Consider the following 21,100-nt stretch of genomic DNA (forward strand, 5'->3'; position numbering starts at 1 on the left):
TTTTGATACATTTCACTTAAGAGTTGTGTGTGTCTAGGATCATTTTGTATTAGAACTAATGTTTATTGTGTTATATTTGCAAGAAATAAGTTTGGACGAGGTTGAGAGAAATGACAACTGAAATTTTGCAGAAGGAACCACCCACCGAGGTGACCTACGGACCGTAGGTCCAGTCACGGTCCGTCGTGGGTAGGCGTGGAATGATCATCAGGGAAGTCTGACCAAGTGTGGAACTACGGAGGTGAGTGACGGAGAGTAGGTTGACCCACGGGTCGTCCTACACATCCGTCAATGAACACTGGGAGGTGAAGTTCCAATACCTGATGGAAAGTTCTAAGTGTATTGCACATCCATCGTTTGTATCTGAAAGTTGAAGGTTCCAGCCTCTGTAGAAAAGTTCTAAGTATCAAGCTACAGAAAGGACCTACGGACCTTAGGTCGATCCACGGTCTGTAGGCCAGTCTTGCCGATCGAAGCCACGTTCAAAAGTTTTATTTCCTTATTTTGTTTCCTTTCTGTTTAGGACAAGTTTTTCTATAAATAGGGTATGTAAACCTCATTTTTGGAGGTTAGACACCATTGTATACTTTTAGTTCTTGGTATTTTATTGGGAATTAACTTGCAAACTTTAGCAATTTGATTTCCTAATTTCGGTTTATAAGATTTTGCTTTGGAATTTAATTTGAGATTTCGGGTTTCTTCTACTCTAATCGTAAGTTCATGAATTATTTTATCAAACTATGAATTATGTTCTTTCAAGCATGAGTAACTAAATCCACAACTAGGGTTGTGGGGAACCATGAGCAATTAACGACGTATGAATAATAACTAAGTAATTCTTGAATAGTGTTGATGCATGTATTGGTAATTTTTTCGCTTAGAAGTCTTTTTAATGGTGGCCAACGTTAGAACTCGCCTTGTTGCCACTTGTCAAACCAAGGAGGTAGTTAATAAGAATAGAATTATCAATAGAGATTTAGTGTGATACTATCTAATAGTCTAATGTCAATTGGTGCGAGGGTGAAAACTAAGTCATACATTGATGTGATGTCTAATCTAAGGTAAGGGTTAGTAAATTATACACACGTAGCCGAACCAAGGTACGGGGTGAAATTCTCTATTTGGAGGACCAATCACTTAGGGATACCGAACTTACCAACTTTGCATATGATACACTATGAAAGGATTACTATTATTAGGATTACCGTGTTAAGAGCTTATGGGGAACACATACACCTTAGTTTCTCTCTCATAATGATAACAACAAAGTTTGCTCACTTGTTACTTAACAACATTCAATTATTTGTTTCACACCCCCCCCCCCCTTTTACTTACTTGTCTCTGAAATGAGTTGACTAAACAAATATAATCGTACGTTAAGTTTAAGTCTAAACCATATTCCTCGTGGGATCGACCCCAACCTCCAAGTTGGGTTCTTTACTTGATAACGATCACTTATACTTCTTTTAGGAAAGTGTAATTTGAGCGTACCAAATTTTGGCGCCGCATGGGCACATGGCCAAGTTGATGAGTGTTTGTAAAAGTTGTGTGGGGCAATCGGAGTTGGATATAAACGTCATAGGGTTGAGAGTCTTCCCTCTATCATTAACCGGTGATGCTGCTGCATGGTTTTCTGAGCTTTCGTACAACTTGATTCATACATGGGACCCATTGAACAAGGTGTTCATGGCAAAGTATTTTTCGTTGTCAAAGAAGCTAAACCACAAAGATAAACTCAACAACTTTGTGGCACTACCTGGAGAGTCTATGACTAGTTCGTGGGACAGGTTCATTGCATTCATAAGAAAGTGTTTCGAACCACCGTATTGATGATGAGTCACTGAAGGAGTATTTCTATAGAGGTCAAGATGACAATGGTAAGGTTGTGCTTGATACTATCGCTGGAGGATCATATAGTGAGTGCACTTTTGAGGAGATCACTGAGAAATTGAAGAAGATTTCCCAAAATAATAAAGCATGGAACACTCGAAAGTCAGACACCGGAAGAAGCACTTTTGCAGTTCAATCTACACCTAGTCAATCTGCCGATAACATTCGTGAGGAGATGGCTCAAATAAGGATAGAACTTGGGTTGGTATTGAAGCATGTAAGCAGAGGTCTAAAAAAGGTAAATGCGGTGAATTATTTTACTAGGACTCCACCACCACCGGTTGAGGAATGTTATTATGAGGAAGATGCCTATGTGGTGAATGATCAGACGGGGGGTTTTCGAGCCAACGCCGAAGGTTCCAACTCAGATAATTGGCGCCAAGAGCAAGGAAACCAAGTTCGGAACTATGGCAACTATAACCGAGAGGGTCAGTATGCCCGAGATGGAAACTACAATCGCGATAACAACTACAACCAGAACAACTATGGCAAAAGAAACGATATGGTTGGTCCTTATGTTCCTTTTGCAAATCGGGAATCTGGCAATAGGGAAGTTGGGGTAGTATGTCACGTATTGAGGATATGATGCAGAAGATGATGAAGAGGCTTGATTCGACTAATGATAATGTGAAGGAGATACGAAATGACTTGTCTAGAATTGGTCAAAAAGTTGATCCCCATGCAGTGTCGATTAAGCAACTCGAGCAGCAGATAAATCAGTTCTCCACTACAGTAAACCCACGTCAGCCTGGCACACTTCCTAGCAACACCATCCAGAATCCGAAGAATGATGGTCATTGTATGACAGTCACTACTCGAGGGGGTAAACAGGCCATTGATCCACCTACGCCGTCTGAGGTTGAAATTATGGTTGAAAAAGATGATGATGAGATTGAGGTTTCTGGAGAGTCCAAAAATGTTACAGAAAAGGAAGCGGAGATAACCCAAAAAATTGTCCCCATGCCTAGACCTCCACCTCCATTCCTACAGAGGTTGGTAAAGAAGAATGAAGAAGGGTAATATTGCTGGTTTATTACTATGTTGAAATAGCTTTCCATCAATGTTCCATTGATGGAGGCTTTGGAGCAAATGTCTGGGTATGCGAAATTTATGAAAGATTTGGTGACTAAGAAGAGGTCCGTCAGTTTTGAAGATGATGATAGGTTGCAACATTGTAGTGCTATTGCTACTAGGTCGTTTGTGCAGAAGAAAGAGGATCATGGTGCTTTCACTATTCCTTGGACCATTGGGTTATTGCATTTTGCGAAGGAGTTGTGTGATTTGGGTGCCAGTATTAATCTGATGTCATTGTCTATTTACAAGAAGGTGGGTTTAGGGGCTCCAAAATCGACTGCGATGCGACTACTCATGGCCGACAGAACTGTGAAGAGGCCCATTGGTGCTCTCCAAGATGTGCTTGTGAAAGTGGAGTCGTTTATTTTTTTGATGGATTTTGTGATACTTGACTGTAAGATTGATTTTGAGGTTCGCATCATCCTAGGGAGACCATTCCTTTCTACTGGGCGCGCCTTGGTCGATATGGAGAAAGGGTATATGAAGCTTTGATTGAATAGTGAAAAGGTAACTTTTAATATCTGTAGGTCCATTAAGCAGGAAAGTGATCTCAAGTCAGTGTCAGTGGTGACTCATATTGTGGAGCGAGGTTTTGATGTGTCTATTGAAGAGAGGTTGGGTGTTGATGCACTTGCAGCGGTAATGGTGAATTTTGAGGGTGACAGTGTTGAAGACTATGATGAGTTAGTTGCCGCACTTGATAGGTTCAAATTTTGTTCCAAACCGAAGAAATTGGAGTTAGATATAAAGAATCGTGATTCTCCACCAGCAAAATCGTCTATTGAAGAGGCTCCAAAATTGACGCTTAAGGCTCTACCATCACATTTGAGGTATGTATTCTTGGGGAGAAATGGTACTTTACTAGTCATCATTGCGGCCGATTTTGGTTTCTGTGTTGAAGAGGTTCAAGCGGGCTATTGGGTGGACTATTGCGGAAATTATTAGAATTCCTCCTGGCATTTGTTCTCATAAAATCCAACTCATGTCGGATCACAAGCCTAGTATTGAGCAGCAAAGGAGACTAAATCCGCCTATGCAAGAGGTAATGAAAAGGCAAATCATCAAGTGGTTAGATGCTGGAGTCATTTATCCCATTGCAGATAGTAGTTGGGTTTGTCTTATTCAGTGTGTACCCAAGAAAGGTGGGATTACTGTGGTTTCCAATGCAAAAAAATGAGCTTGTTTCGATGCGGCCAGTTACTGGATGGAGAGTATGCATGGACTCCCGGAAATGGAATGCTTGGACAGAAAAGGATCACTTTCCTATGACATTCATGGATCAGATGTTGGACCGCCTTACTAGTAAGGGTTGGTATTGTTTTCTTGAGGGTTATTTGGGCTACAATCAGATCTTCATAGCTCCGGAGGACCAAGAGAAGACCACATTCACCTGCCATTATGGGACTTTCACGTTCAAACAAATGTCATTTGGGTTGTGTAATGCTCCAGCGACTTTCCAGCGTTACATGATGTCGATATTTTTTTATATGGTGGAGGACACTATTGAGGTATTTATGGATGATTTCTCTGTGGTAGGTGACTCATTCGATGGTTGTTTGGATCATTTGGCCGAGGTACTTAAACAGTGTGAAGAGTGTAATTTTGTGCTCACTTGGGAAAAGTGTCACTTCATGGTGAAAGAGGGGATTGTTCTGGGCCATCGGATTTCTGAGTAGGGTATTGAGGTTGATAGAGTGAAAGTCGAGGTAATAGAAAAGCTTCCACCACCTATCTCTGTTAAAGGTGTTAGCAATTTTCTTGGGCATGCAGGCTTTTATAGGAGGTTTATCAAGGATTTCTCCAAAATTGCACACCCATTGTGCAAATTGCTCGAAAAGGAATGTAAGTTTTATTTTTATGATGCTTGTCTGAGAGCATTCGAAGAGTTGAAAGAAAAGCTAGTTTCCGCATCTATCATTATTTCACCGGATTGGGAGCAACCATTTGAAGTGATGTGTGATGCGAGTGGAGTGGCACTTGGTGTGGTATTAGGACAGATGCGAGAGAAGATTCTTCATCCTATTTACTATGTTAGAAAAGCTCTAAATGTGGCTCAAAAGAACTATACAGTGACTGAACAAGAACTCATTTTTGTGGTTTTCGCATTCAAGAAATTTCGATCCTACATGCTTGGTACTAAGGTCATAGTGCATATTAACCATTCTGCATTGAGGTATCTGATGGCTAAAACGGATGCAAAACTGAGGTTAATTAGATGGGGTGTTATTGCTGCAAGAGTTCGATTTTGAGGTGAAAGACAGAAAATCGAGTTGCCAATCATTTGTCCAGATTAGAGGAGGAAGCGATGCTCAAGTTAGGAGATGGGGCTGAAATTAATGATGTTTTTCCAGACGAACAGATATTGGTTGCTTCTCATGATCTTATTCCTTGGTTCACAGACTTTGCTAACTACTTGGCAAGTGATCTGGTTCCATCGGATTTGTCGTTTCACCAAAGGAAAAAGTTTATGCATTATGTGAACAAGTTCTTTTGGGATGAGCCTTATTTGTTCTGCATTTGTGCTGATGGGATTATTCGTCGCTATGTGCTCGAGGTTGAGATGACGAGTATACTAGAGGCGTGTCACTCGTCACCTGTTGGTGAGCATCATAGTGGTATTCGAATTACGCATAAAATTTTGTAGTCTGGGTATTATTGGTCTACCATCCACCAAGATGCTCATGATTTCGCCAAGTCTTGTGATCGTTGCCAAAGAGAAGGAGGGATTTCAAAGAGGCAAGAGCTCCCTATGAATCCTATATTGGTGATTGAGTTGTTTGATGTATGGGGCATTGATTTTATGGGTCCATTTATGAGTTCACATAGGATGAAGTACATTCTTGTTGCGGTTGATTATGTGTCGAAATGGGTGGAAGCAATTGTGCTTTCAAACAATGAAGGTAAAAGTGTCACCGCAATCCTGAAAAAGAATATCTTCTCCAGATTTGGTACACCTAGGACGATTATCAGTGATAGAGGTTCCCACCTCTGTAATAAGTTGTTCAAAGCACTGCTAGAGAAATATGGAGTCCTTCACAATGTAGCCACTCCTTACCATCCGCAGTTTAGAGGGCAAGTTGAAGTGTCCAACCGAGAGATAAAGCAAATCCTTACAAAGACTGTGAATGCAAATAGAACTGATTGGTCAAGGAGGCCTGATGATGCTCTATGGGCCTATCGCACTGCATTCAAGACTCATATAAGTATGTCCCCCTACCAACTTGTATATGGGAAGTCTTGCTATTAGCCGGTAGAGCTAGAGCATAAGGCTATGCGGGCGCTAAAGAAGTTGAATTTGGATTGGGGCGCCGCATCGAGTCAAAGAGTGAATGACATGAATGAGCTTGATGAGTTTCACCTAAAATCTTATGAAATTTCAGCCTTGTACAAAGAGAAGATGAAGAAATATCATGATCAAAAGATTGAAAAGCGTGAATTTGATGTGGGTGATGTGGTGCTTCTATTCAACTTAAGGTTGCGCTTATTTCCTGGCAAACTCAAGTCCAAGTGGACCAGGCCATTCATAGTCACTCAAGTGTCCCCACATGGAGCGGTCGAGCTCGAGAATAAGGAGGGAACAAGGTTCAAGGTGAACGGGCAAAGGATCAAGGTCTACAAGGGGAAAGAGGAGAGTGTGCAAGAAGTGGTTGAGGCCTACTACCTTGATGAAGTCTGAGTAATCAAGGGGCCTGCGTCGTACCGCGACGTTAAATCATGCATTGCTTGGGAGGCAGCCCAAGATGTACAATCTAGCCAACGATAGGTTTTTCTTTTCGTTATTAGGAGTTTTCTTCTTTTATTTTAATTTTTGTAATTCTTTAGATAGGTGTTTTATTTTTTGTGTTAGTGTTGGCTAGACATAGAATAGGGCCAGTGTCTAAAGAGAGTCCAGAAAATGTAACAAGAAAAACCTCATGGTTGCTACATGTGTAGGGACGAACAGTTGAATCTGCAGAAAACAGGTTGTGCAGAGGTCTACAAACCCCATCGACGGTCCGTGGGTCCATCCACGGACCGTGAATGGTGTCCGTAGACCCCAGGTAAGTCCTCAAAATTTCTAGACGGGGTTTCGTGGGTCTAAATTAGGATTTCTAGAGACCCGACCCCCCTTTAATAAAAAGCCCCTCATTACACAAATTCCCTCCTAATCGTTTCTAACCCCTCCAAATCCCAAAACTCCCATATTAAATCCCCATATCACTCTAATCTCCCATAATTATCCTCTCCTCTCCATAATTCTCTTCCTCTCCCCTAAAATCACCCCATTCTCCTTTCACAAAAGAATTCTCGATCCGAGTTCGATGTCAAAAGGCTAGAAAAAGTCTAAGGAGTTCATTGCATCACACACCCACCCTCTTCGCTTGCTTAAAAGGTAAACGACTTCACTTTAACTTTGAATTCACTGTTCATTATTGCATTATGAAGTCACGAAGTTGGAACTTCACCTTGGGTTGTTAGGATTGTTAATTGTAGCGTTAAATGTTGAATTGTATGCTAGAATAACCCTTGGTATGATGGTATGTGAGTGTGTAGTTTCTTAAAACTAATTGAAACAGAGTAAAAGGTCCAAATGGAAGTTTTGACTTAGGGTTCCTAGTTCGGTATGTTAAACAATTCAAAATTGTAAGCAATCGGAACACTAAGGATGACAAACTATCATATATTGTGTTGAAATACATGATTAGACTTAGGTTGATCGTTTGATTTGTTGCAAAAATGGGTACAAAAATGAGGATGTCTGATACCTGGCACATACCTGACTTACGATACCTCGTCCACGGACCGTAGGTTGGGTCCGTGGGTCTGTTGCACATGAAATAATCATTAAGTGTTGAACCACGGAGGTGGACTACGGTTCGTCATTCCATCGATGGACCATTCTGCACATCTGTGGTTCACATCAGAGACCCAACTTCTGGGAATTCTAACCTAAGGAGGGGACCCATGGGCTGTAGGTCCATCTACGGACCGTAGGTACCCACCATAGGTGGTCACTGCTGCTACTGTCCAATATTTTGTTTTAGTTTTCGTTTTCATTTTGTTTCGTTCCTTCTTCTAAATAAATTTCGAGTGTGTTATTTGTTTGTTTTGGTACTAACTAAGCCTCCACAGGTACCATGGCTCCCAAGAAAGCTCGGACTTAAGCCGTGAAGGGCAAGTAAAAATCAGTGGTACCATCCTTTCGACTGATCGCTGAGGATACTGATGCGAAAACTGACCCTACATATGTCTCACCTCCCACCAGGACATCCCCCACTGCACCACGCACTACACGGAATCAAACCAGGCAGGTGATTTTCGACGTGGTCAATGCCCCAGTATGATGAAGGGAATACACCAATCGGTTCACCGGCTGGCTCTGAGTCCACATCTGGCTCCAGCTCCAGGGCCAATGACACCACCGCCTCATCCTCCGAGGCTACTAGTGCGGGGGACATTCTAGTGCCACCAAACACCGATCCTGAACCAGTTGCTGAGGAACCCAATTGATGGTGTGTGAGCGACCAGTTCCAAATATACAGAGATGTTCGCATGTTGACTGAGAAGGAAAGGATGGCTCGATTAGTCACCAGGAGCGCCGAGTTCTCACAAGTATCCTCCATACCGCGCACGCCATCCATGATCTTTTCCAGAGGCACAGGTGCGAGTGGATGGCCCATAGCCCATGGTCCTACAGTGAGGAGATAGTCAGGGAGTTCTATGCTTTCTACGCAGCCACCCTTAGAGGTTCGATTGACATACGGGCCAAGCCCACCGCCCAGCCTCCACTCAAGGCTACACTAGTGCGTGGGTTTTCAGTTGATATATCTGAGACCACTATATGTAGATTCCTCTATGGTACGGGCCACACTCTGCCAATCAACACGGCCGAGTTCGACTATCGCTAGGACATAGTTAGGAGCAGGGCATTTCAGAGGAATGCCGATCAGAGGGAAACTCTTTTGCGTTGGTTAGCCCGTCATCTTGCTACAGACAGATAGCGTGTCGAATGGGTCACACCCCAAGCTTGGGTATCAAGAAGGCCACCCTGACATTTGTGGCCAAATTCTTCTGGTTACTGGTGCGGAACCGTGTGTCTCCTACTCAGGCAGATAATGTACTTACATGGGACCGAACGGTCATGGTTGCAGCTTTAATTGTTGGGATGGAGGTCGACTTTGCCCGCATGTTGATTGCGGATATACACGAGAGGGCCTTCAAGGCTAATACCACATTACCCTTCCCATGCCTCATTTTCCAGTTGTGCAGGGCTGCTACAGTACCGGTTTGACACTGTGATAGGTTGCTTCTGGTGACTAAAACTCTAGATATCGGCCTGACTCGGGATGAGGGCAATGTAGTTGCACCTCGCAGAAAGCCGCAGGTTGAGGTGCCACCATTAGGAGCGGACTTGGTAGCAGATGTAGAGTCTGCCCCTCCAGCCACTACTGAGGATGCCCCGGTTTCCCTATCTCCGACCGCCAGTCAGGCCCTTAGCTCCTCCAGTGCCACTCCCTCCACAGCGTAAGATAGCGAAGTCTGAGGCTATGATTGCGCAGCGGATGGAGCACATGATGGACCAGAAGGTCCAGGCAGTTCATAAGCGCCTGGATGCATTCGAGTTGAGAGTCCTAGAGCGACCATCCCCCACCACTGATGTTTCTGATTTCTAGACGGAGTTAGCTAGTCTTCGGGCTGATCTTAATACCCTCCTAACTCCACCAGAGACTGAGCCTGAATCAGCCCCCATGGGATAATACGGTGTTGGATGCATTATTCGGAGATGAGATGTCGTTGCCTACTTCTTCCCGTCATGCTAGGAAGCTCCCTCGCTTTAGTCGTACTTTTGATGAACCTGAGGCTGGGATAGCTCGCAAGAGGGGGCACCAGAAGATTGAGGCGGCCCAGAGGGCATCCATAGTTGATGAGGAGACACGCTAACAGTGGGCTAGGGAGGTAGGTGTTGGTACCTCTAGCAGCGTGGGCACTATTGATGGTGTGGTGAGAGTTAACGTGAGAACTACTGATGGTGTGGCGAGAGTTGATGTTAGCACCATTGAGGGTGCTGAGATGGTAGATGCAAGCACTACTGACGGTGGCCCGAGTGTTGCTCCAACGGGCTCCGAGAAATCAGACCCACCCGCTTATTGAGAGGTCTTCGGCGCTATGCGCCACAGGTTTGCTTCACCCTATCCTTTATGTTTTTGCTTTTTTTGTGCATTAGGGACAATTGCACTCTATTTTGTTGAGGGTGGAGTAAATGATTGTGAGTGATAGGGTGAAGTTTGAGTAACCCAACCCATAATCCTCTCTTGGGGTTTTCTTGCCTATGTTTTTTTCCCCCAAGAGACTGTTTTAATTTCTGTTGAATCGGCATGCTTAGGAATGTATGTTAATGAGTAAGTAGAAAAATGAAAGCATGATGGCATGAAAAGCATGAGAAAAAAATTATCCTTGTCCAAGAATGTTGAATTGTGCTAGATCTATAGTCTTGATGAGTTGAATGTATTGGATCTCAATGTTACATGATAAGAACCGATTTGAACTCCTGACTTAAGCTAAAACTTGAATTGGGTAATCTGATAATCTAATAATGAAGCAATGTGCTAAGAGTGTGCGAGAAAAGTTGAATGTTTAGACAGTTGTGCAAATCTAGAACTTGCCCGTTGGTCCTACTAAGATGATCTAGGAAGTTGGGAAGTGATCATAGGCCCTTGTTCAAATTAGTCCACTTAAGCCTAAAAGGATCCAACCAAATGAAATCAATGTTCCCTTTGATCCAATTATTTGAGCCTAAAATAGACCATTTCTTTTGATTCACCTAGCTCACCTTACTTAAAATAAGTGTTTTAGCCACGGTCCCTCCTTGGACATGTGCACCTTGACTTAGGCCAAAAGCCTAAGTTGAGGGTGGCTAATGCAAAAAGTTACCTCAATCTTGGCCCTGGTCCGACATCGGATATTTTGCACCTCAACTAATGTAAAATCCATAAGTTGAGGGTGGATATGAAAGAGGAAACTGAAAGAAAAAAGGGTATGAAAAGAGTTTTGTGTTGAAAAGAGAAAAAAAAAAAAAAAGAGGATATGACTCTGTGCAAAAGAAGCAAGAAGATGATAAATAAAAGTGCTGAAAAATAAAGAAAAATAAAGTGAAAGAAAAAGAAGAAAGTGAGAAATAAGAGCCACAAAGTCAAAAGTCACATCCATGTTGAAAAGAGTCAAGGGAAAGAAAGTAAAATGAAAGGATGTCAAAAATAGGTTGAGACAAGAGGTAAAAACCAATGTAATGTCAAGGAGGGAAGAAATTCACTAAAAAGTACCCAAATATACCACACCTGACCTTGAGCCTACGTTACAAGCAAAGAAAGTCCTATAGTGATCCTAGCAACTAGTTTGGAGAGTCTAAGCAGTGAAAATAAGGGCAAGCCTATGGTAATGAGCACTAATTGTATTTGAAGTCACTTTTGAGTGTGAGTGTTGAATGAATCCTAAAATTCTAAAATTCATATCTTCTGTGTGAAAAGTATTTCATTTCATGTGAGGGCACTAGTTACATTATCAAAAAGTTGGTACCTTGGTGATTGTTAAAAGTGTATGGTGTGGTGTCTGTTGGTCGATCTGTGTCACATTTTGATCCGTATGAGTTATCTTAGTTGAGTCTGAATGAAAAGATTTTCACGAGAAAAGGGAGTCGGGATAAAAAGCCATGTGATTGCTTGAGTTTGAACGTCTGATTATACACAAGTATCGTTTAGAGTTTTAGTGCATCGCTTGAGGACAAACAAAGAATTTAAATTGAGGGTGTTGATATACCGTGAGTTTATGGTATTTTTAATACATTTCACTTAAGAGTTGTGTGTGTCTAGGGTCATTTTGTATTAGAACTAATGTTTATTGTGTTATATTGCAGGAAATAGGCTTGGATGAGGTCGAGAGAGATGACAGCTGAAATTCTGCAGAAAGAACCACCCACCGAGGTGACCTACGGACCGTAGGTCCAGTCACGATCCATCGTGGGTAGGCGTGGAATGATTATCAGGGAAGTCTGACCAAGTATGGAACTACTGAGGCGAGTGACGAAGCGTAAGTCGACCCATAGGCCGTCCTGCACATCCGTGAATGATCACTGGAGGTGAAGTTCAGGTACCCGATGGAAAGTTCTAAGTGTGGAGCCACAGAAAGGGACCCACGGACCGTAGGTCAACCTACGATCCGTACTGCACATCTGTCGTTTGTATCTGAAAGTTGAAAGTACCAGCCTCTGTAGAAAAGTTCTAAGTATCAAGCTACGGAAGGGACCTATGGATCGTAGGTCGATCCACAGTTCGTAGGTCAGTCTCGTCGATCAAAGCCGCATCCAAAAGTTTTATTTCCTTATTTCATTTCTTTTTTGTTTAGGACAAGTTTTTCTATAAATAGGGTATGTAAACCTCATTTTTGGGGGTTAAACACCATTGTATACTTTTAGTTCTTGGTATTTTCTTGGGAATTAACTTGCAAACTTTAGCAATTTGATTTCCTAATTTCGGTTTATAAGATTTTTGCTTTGGAATTCAATTCTAGATTTCGGGTTTCATCTAATCTAATCATAAGTTCATTAATTCTTTTTATCAAAATATTAATTGTGTTCTTTCAAGCATGAGTAACTAAATCTATAACTAGGGTTGTGGGAACCATGAGCAATTAACAACGTATGAATAATAACTAAGTAATTTTTGAATAGTTTTGATGCATGTATTGGTAATTCTTTCGCTTAGAAGTCTTTTAAACGGTGGCCAACTTTAGAACTCGCCTTGTTGCTACTTGTCGGACCAAGGAAGTAGTTTATATGAAAAGAATTATCAACAGAGATTTAGTGTGATACTATCTAATAGTCTAATGTCAATCGGTGCGAGGGTGAAAACTAAGTCATACACTGATGTGATGTCTAATTTGAGGTAAAGGTAAGGGTTAGTAAATTATACACACATAGCCGGACCAAGGTGCGGGGTGAAATTACCTATTTGGAGGACCAACCACTTAGGGATACCTAAAGTACCAACTTTGCATGTGATACACTAGGAAAGGATTACTATTATTAGGATTGTCGCGTTAAGAGCTTATGGGGAAAACATACACCTTAGTTTCTCTCTCTCATTGGTAACAACAAAGTTCGAATCTTGCTCACTTTTTACTTAACAACATTCAGTTATTTGCTTCACAAACCCCCCCCCCCTTTTTACTTACTTGTCTCAGAAATAAGTTGACTAAACGAATATAATCATACGTTAAGTTTAAGTCTAAACCATATTCCTCATGGGATCGACTCCAACCTCCAAGCTGGGTTCTTTACTTGATAACGATCGCTTATATTTCTTTAGGGAAGTGTAATTTTAGCGTATCACCTATATATGGAACGATATTGAATGGATGTTGCCTTGTGTTTTGCAGGTGGAATGCTGGTTGAGTTGGAAAATTAAAATTTCACTACCTTGATCCATCGTTTCACCTACAAATCGCATGTCGCCATCGGTGAAATGTCGATGTAATGTTGGTGTGTCCAAATCTGTGCCAGTGTTTGCATCCGTGGTGAACAATTTCACAACTGTAAGTTATCGGTCTAATACTAATTCTACTGTGTGCTGAAATGTTCAAATTTCTTTTGCATCTTAAAGCTTTTTATTTTTCTAACTTCTTTTAGTCATTAAATTTTCTTCCTAATGAAAAATATGTTATTTGTCTAGTGTTATCTCACAATTTTCTTTGTAGACTATGTCTTCTCAAAAGAGTCATTCTGATAGGCCAAGTCGCAACCCCTCCTTATCCTCTAAGATAAAACTAAGAGTAAAACCCCTTCAAACCTTGATGATGAAGAAAACCGCTTAAGGTTTTATGTGGAGGGTACGAAAGAATACTACACGCTGTTCAAAGTCACTTGGTCTATGACGAAGAAAAAAGGATTTAACTTAGCGAACTTGGGGAAAGAATTTCCCAACATTATCCATTAGTTCTTGAGCCGAGATTGATTGGCCCTCGCTAATGCTCCGCGGGGATATTTCCCTAAATTAGTCACCGGGTTTTTACGCATCTTATCATGCAAGGCAGGATGCTATGAAAAATTATGAGAAAGTTGAGGCATTTATTAGCTTACTTTCAGTTAGAGTGCGAAGTATAGAAATTGTTATCACTCCGTTAGCTATTAATTATATTTTTTTTGGAAAAAATTTATTATTGAAAGAACTGGACTCACAGAGAAGATAACCACTAGACATTGTCACTCCCAATGGGTAGCTAGTGTTATTGAAATGGGTCATCCTATTTAGGCCTCCATGGATGGTGAGACCACCCGACAAGATTTGAATTTGAAGAAAAATATGGCTTGATTTTGTATGTGCCCAACTCATGCCGTCCAAGAATGATTAGTGGGAGGTTGTGTCTATACAAATTTGGATAAAAGCCCGCCAACAAGGTCTCTTAGTGTGTTTTCTGGTCTTGATAGGCAAATTATGTGCACAAGTAGGTATTCACTATTTTTCCTCCGATGTGGAATCTCTAAGTGTATGGATGATTGAATTTGATCGCAAAAGAGATGTTGAATCCCTTAAGATCAAAAAGAGGAAAATGTAAGATCTAAGGCATTTGAGAATGTTTTGCCTGGCAGGTCCTACTCTCTATGAATTTGACATTCCGCATATGAGAAAACAATCATGCCACCATCTTCTTCATATACCCCTATCACTAATCAAGGGGATTAACAAAAGATGGTTGAGACTACTTTTGCAAATGAGGATAAGCTCATCAAACTAGCTAAAGCTCTACCAGCCATAAGCAATAGGACAACCCAACAAGCATTGGAAGGCATGTCAAAGAAAGTGGATAATTTGTGCATGCAAGTCGATGTCATTGAAAAGGTCGTTACTATTATTCAAAAAGACATACACAAATTGAAAGCAAAAGCTCTGATGACCCTCAGAGACATGCCCTTCATGGAAAAAGCCATAGTTTCCACATACTTCAATTGGACTGGTGGATGAGCTATAACATTAAATAGGGGTAAATATGAATGGAGAGGGATACATAGAGAATAATGAAAAGTTGTATTGAGAATTGGAAGAGTCTCGGTGTTTTGTTCACTCTAGACAAGTTAGAGTAGGGTCTATCACATCATTCGAGTAGTATGATGATGAGTGCACATCATGACCCAGGGAGTTTTTCTTTGTTCTTCTTTCTCTCTTTCTGTCAACGTAGCATTGGGGACAATGCTTCACTTTAAGTTTGGGAGTTATTTGGTCATAATGATTTGGTGAACAAGCAGATATTTGTTTAATTTGAATGATGCATAGAATATGTTTCTATTTCAATATCATTGTTAGCCCAGTTGGTCTTACATATGTCCATTAATTTACTACTTGTGCTTGATTTTCGTGCTTAGTGCCCTCTATAGGCCTCGTTATCTCATTAAATTTATGAGCACGTAATTCAAAATTACTTTTGTGAATGGTACTTAATTAAATAAACTCCAAGAATTTTCTTCATACAATGATTCTTTCCCAAGGATCAAGTTTTCTCTTTGTTTGAGTCTTTATTTTATGTGTTTAATCGGGTTGGTGTTTTCTGTAGGATAGATTGAGAGGTGACTTTCTTAAGGGAAAATACAATGTTTTAGTTTAGTTTAAGTCTTGTGTCATACTTCTTGCAAACTTGATGTCATGACCCAAACTACACCCTAGACGTGACATGATGAATAAGACCCTAGATATCCTAAAAAAGCCACTTGACATAAGCATGATGTAATGAAATATAATTCAAGAGATATAATCAACATAAGTCTCAAATCATAAGATGACATAAATGATACCAATAGAGTACATATGAGAATATGGGAAATACTACTAAGTTTGACATAGCCTTTCTAACATCATAATAGTGGTTGGGACGTAAATCATACACCACGTACAAGTATGAAACTGAAAAGACAATAAAGCATTAAAACATCAATGATCTTGTCTTCGAATCATAAGGACTCACCAATCCAACTAGTCGAGAGTAGAGTAATCCACCTAAGTGCGTCCAGGTGGAGGAACATTAGATCCTATATTATGAGACAATATAGGCACAAATATGCATTAGTACGATGAATGTACTAAGTATGGAGAAATATGCATAAACATAAACATGATTTCATGTTGAACTTAAATATGATATACATGACCAAGTAAAATGTAGTAAGAACTTTTAAAGAGAAATCATGCATTATAAACAAGGTCAATGCATATTGAAAACCATAGAAAAGTTTTGAAATGACTTTGAAGAATACATAGTTCATTTGTGGGATATTTATTGTTAACTGACAATAAGACCATGTGAGCTATAACATGGAATTAGGTATGACCCTCACACTGAGAAAGGGGAATTTACTTGCCAAGGTAGAATTTTGTCTTATTCATTCTTTTGATGGTGAATCCTTTAGTTAGGTCATTTAAGATAATCCTACGGGGGCATGTAGTTTGAGACAAGGGAATTGCTGCTAAAGACTAAATATCTACTAGCAGTAAGACCTCAATTCCAAAGTCCTTTCAGTGCTAAGTAAATCCCAACGGAAAAGACATAATCATAATCATATCAAAATACTTGAAAAGTCAACAACTAAGACTATCAATCCAATCATAAGCTCATAGTAGAATAGCTTCTTTCGAAACCATCATTTCACAAACTTGTTCATAAGACACTTCCTTTCTAAGCATCTAAATTATGATTTCATACTTATGTGATAAAATCTATCATAAATCATTGACACTTTATCTTAAAAACAACTTTTAATCATAATTCATTCTTTTCGTAAATATGCATAAATTCATAATCATGATTCATAAGTTCGTAAACATAGTTCATATCCATGAAATACGTATAGGTATGGGTTCCTATTAAATCAATAAAAATCATGTAACTGTATTGAATCATGCATAATAATACTGAATAAGTAATTGAATCATAATAAATTGAACTCATGGAGAATCACATGAAACCCTAAGAAAATTGGGTGAAATTGAATTGGAGATTTGAGTTTTCTTTTGTAACCCAATGGATGAAAAATATCCATTGGTGAATTCTGACATACCCTAGAAATCAACACCCAAAAGTAATGGTGGAAGAAACCTTGAAGCCCTTGAAACTCTAGTTATTCACCTTGGAGCTCTTGAGAGAATTTAAAGAAGAAACCCTTGAGATATTTTGTGAGTTTGAGTGAATGAGAGGGAATGAATTAGGTTTTGAAGAGTAAAAACGTTTATATGGGTATTTATAGGTCCAAAACTACGTAGTTTAGGGGTTAATTAGGTAGGAAAAGTCAAAAACACCCTTAGTAAAATTTGTCGGCAGACCCCTACTAATTGGACCTACAGTCCGTAAGAGTTTCTACGAACCGTACTGGTCAACCATAGAACCAAATACTAGAACCCAAAATCTAGCCAACTTCCATGAAACCTTCCTACGGACTGTCATCATTTCCATGGCTCGTAAGCCTATCTGTAGTACCCAACTTTGAGTCCAAAATCTGACTAAGTCTGGATCACTTCTACGGACTCCTTTCACGACCTGTAACAATCCTTATAATTCGTCATGTTCGCTCATAGACCATCATCAGAGACTTGAAATTTTTCAAAACTCAAATTGGTTCCTACGACTACCTTCCTACAGCCCGTAGAAATTCCTACGGTCTGTAGATGGCTTCTGTAGAACATGCATCAATGCCAAAAATGTAACTTTTTCTTTTCAATTCGACTTCCAATTTTTGAGGTGTTACACTTCACCACCAAAACATTTGTTTGGCAAAGAAAGGTTTAAAGTATTTCAATTGAAAACTGATTAGTGAGTTCATAGATGAAAGAATAAAACTAAGGAAAAACAAAAAATTGATGCTAGCTCGTGTTGTGCACATGCCTCATGTGAAAAGAAAAACAGGTGTTTAAATGATTAATTGATGTCTTAAATTGAAAAAATAAGGTGAAAATTAGTTATGATGTGAGTGTATGCTCAAAATGAGATATGATAGCATTAGGGAGGTCTCTAAATCACTTTGACCAAATGATATCCTACTTTTTGTCTGAGCTTAAGTTTGACCTGCAAGTCCTTGGCAATTCTGAGTTTTGTCAATCTACATTAGTAGCAATTTACATATCGGTTAATCCCATGATTCAATGTGTATACTTAAATTTCTTTGTGAGAGTGAGTGTATTTGCGTGATTTATAACTCCTTGATATGATATTTATAATTGTGAGTGGGATTATCTCTTTTGTGAGTGACATTGCATCCTTCAAGTGAATGGGTGAGGTTTTTATTTCAATTGATTTGCATGAATGTGATAAATTTGTGTGAATTCTTAGGCAAACCTTGGAGGTTCATGTAGTTCGCTTGAGATGCTTTGAAATTGAACTTGAACGAAATATTTCCCTTAAATGTTGCTTGAAAAGTGGTTTTAAATGAGAATGATTTCAAAAGACGATAATATTTGCCCTATAATGATGGTGGAAACAATTAAGAGTTGTATTTGTATATAAAGTCTTTTGTTTTTGGCAGTTTGAGTTATAGTTCAAAACTGTGCATATCCCATATTGTGTGTGTCTAAGAGCTTATGCTTTGTGAATGCTTTACTTGAGGACAAGTAATAGTTCAAATTTTGGGGGTTTGATGAGTTGGTATTTTACCAACTTATTAGACTCTTATTCATAAATTGTTGTTATGTTTGATTGCTAATGAAGGAGATTTTAGGCCCTTGTTCTCTTGTGTGCAGGCATTTCTTAGAAAATAAAGATTGAAGGATTTAACACAAAATATCATTGAAACATACTGGCGAGGAACTGACGTCCAACAGAATTGCATAGGCGTTTCACCGGCTCAATTTCGACCAAAAGAGAAAGAAATTGTCTAGAAGAACCATCGGTCCAACCACAGTCATCACTGGATCTGAACACATTGAAGTGGTGATACGCATTAGACGCTTCAATACCGACAAAACGTCGGTGCAACACAATTGAGAAACGGAAGTTCAAGGGCAAAACATACTTGATGCTGAAGATACTCCCTTTGGAAGGTTTCAAGGACAAAATAAGGATATGGGTAATTAAGTACTCTTATCTTCTTCCCAATCTAGAATAATTCCAGACAGAGATTGCAAAGTAGGATATAGAAAATATACATTGTAGAGTTTTTACTTGCTCAAGAAGATAACTCAAATTTACATTTCAAGCTTGGATTCAACTATAGTTATTGATTATGCATGAAAGGAAGCTTTCTATTATTGGTATAATCTCTCGTTCTTCATTTATGAATAGCTAAACTTTTAGCTAGGGGAGTGTGTGCAAGATATGGGTGTAAATCTTAGTGGGTAGTGATTAAACAGTTCTAAAATCGGTTGTATTTCATGGATTTATTGTTGTATTGATGTTTTAATCTAAAAATCAATGGTTGCAAATATTGGTTGAACTCTTTTACACTATTTTGGCTCGAGAAACTAAAATAGAGTTGGGTATGACTTTATTAGTAAGGACTTGATAAATATGTCATAGGATTAGAGCTAGAGATAGTCTAATATGATATTATGTTTCATTTTAAGATAAAGATAGAGATAGTATAACCCACTTAAATAATAATTGGTGTTTTGTTTGTTTGGTCTTGGAGTTCGAAAAATCTCAAGATATATACATGGATTCGAGAGAATATTGGATTTAGTATAGACCAAAGGCTATTCATGTATCCATTGATTTGGAATTGATTAATCATTACCTATTAGATTGAAACCCAATTGCTAATGAACACACCCCTAATTGTTTCCAACTTGTTGAAATCTTTGTTGAGTTGACCTCCTGATCGTGTCACTTAAAATTTGAATCGAAGATTGTGATTCCCTAATTCCCCCATTTTATATTCTCGTTTGAGACATTGTGTTAATTAGTATTAAATTAAAAATTAATTAAAATGTAATCATCTATGTCAGTTCTTGTGGTTCAACATTGACTCCTAAGTTGGGTATTATTTTTGCAAATGACCACCTATATCAATTGTGAGGTATAGTTGAGCGTTACAACGTAACAACCTAATTGTTCATAATATGAATCACACCACAATATTCAAATAATAACCTAATAATAAGCTCGATAGGTACAAACAACAATCAATTCATCTACCCTGACACCCATAAGTTTGGCATGTACAAATTATTCTATATACCCCTATTGCCAATAATCTAGCCCATAGACAGTTTGTATAACTGTTTGATTGTAGGATTTGTGTAACCAACTAGCCCGTAGGCTTTGTACATTGTCTAGAACATAGGCCATTGATAAATATCTAGCTAGTAGGTTATGTATACATGTCTAGCATGTAGGCACTATATACCTGTCTAGCCCATATGCTTTGTATAACTGTCTAGATTGTATGTTCTATATTGCCTGAAGGTTTTGACATACCTCCTTAGGAAATTTGAACAATTCATAAATGAAAAGATTGTGTATTGCTGAGAAGCCCATTGACTCTATACTACCCTTATGTCACTATATAACTAAGCACAAAATCCTGACTAGCCCATATGCAAACTATATAATCGACTCTATCTATTCAAGCACATAAGGCTTTGTGTATCCATGCACACTAGGCTCTGTATATTTGTGCACACAAGGCTCTGTATATCTATGCACCCAAGGCTTTATATATATATATACATGAACAAGTAATCAAGTATCCCAAAATCAAGAAAGTGAACTATAAGCAACCAATATGAATAATATCTAAATTGTATCTAAGCATGAGGTTGCTTTTAATAGAATACGAGTCCCAACAAAGGATGGCTATCAACTCGAGGAACCCAACATAAACAATCATGGCTATGTGAAACTTGTCTAAAGTACGCTAGACATATAACTCTAAGCTTTAAGGGAACATGTTGAAGAAGGGAACAACCTTAATATACCTTTCCCATTCTTGTCGAGCACCCTAATGACTTTTGCATGGATACATGCATCACTACAACAAGGCAAGAACAATCAAGAATAGGAAAAACTACGAAAATTCAATTAAAGAGATGTATTTTCACATAAAATACTATCTTTGACTTAAACTAGCTAGAAACTGACAAAAGAAATGTCTCACCTTGCTATACAAGCTCAGAGATACTACCATCTA

The sequence above is a fragment of the Solanum stenotomum genome, chromosome 6, assembly GCF_019186545.1.
Source record: "Solanum stenotomum isolate F172 chromosome 6, ASM1918654v1, whole genome shotgun sequence".
Classification (NCBI taxonomy): Eukaryota; Viridiplantae; Streptophyta; class Magnoliopsida; order Solanales; family Solanaceae; genus Solanum; species Solanum stenotomum.